Below are 725 nucleotides of genomic sequence, written 5' to 3'. Positions count from 1 at the left end.
AATGAACTCTGAAAAGGTTGAAAGTTGGCATTGTATCATCATTTCATCCACATAGCATGTGCAAGAAAGTTGAGAGGGTTACGGCAAAAACTGGATGCACTTCGTGTACAAAACGGACAATCTCTTTCAAAGTATCAGGATTTCATCCGGAAACTCGTCTGTTACAAAGGGATTTCATTTTTTGAAACTTATTTGAACTCCTGTCTTTTTGTGTGTTCAAAATGCACCATTCAAAGCCACATCATCATTTTTCAATCCTTTCTGACTTCATTTGTTATTTTTCATGCATTTACTAATTATTTTGAGCTATAAGACCCTAAAATTGAAAAGCATTTCAAATGAACTCTGAAAAGGTTGTAAGATGGCATGGTATTATCATTTCATCCACATAGCATGTGCAAGAAAGTTGAGAGGGTTATGGCAAAAACTGGTTGCACTTCGTGTACAAAATAGACAATCTCTTTCAAAGTATCAGGATTTCATCCAGAAACTCGTCTGTTACAAAGGGATTTCATTTTTTAAACCTTATTTGAACTCCTGACTTTTTGTGTGTTCAAAATGCACCATTGAAAGCCACATCATTATTTTTCAATCCTTTCTGACTTCATTTGTTATTTTTCATGCATTTACTAATTATTTTGAGCTATAAGACCCTAAAATTGAAAAGCATTTCAAATGAACTCTGAAAAGGTTGTAAATTGGCATGGTATCATCATTTCATCCAC

The sequence above is a fragment of the Triticum aestivum genome, chromosome 2D, assembly GCF_018294505.1.
Source record: "Triticum aestivum cultivar Chinese Spring chromosome 2D, IWGSC CS RefSeq v2.1, whole genome shotgun sequence".
NCBI lineage: Eukaryota > Viridiplantae > Streptophyta > Magnoliopsida > Poales > Poaceae > Triticum > Triticum aestivum.
This window is presented reverse-complemented; position numbering follows the sequence as displayed.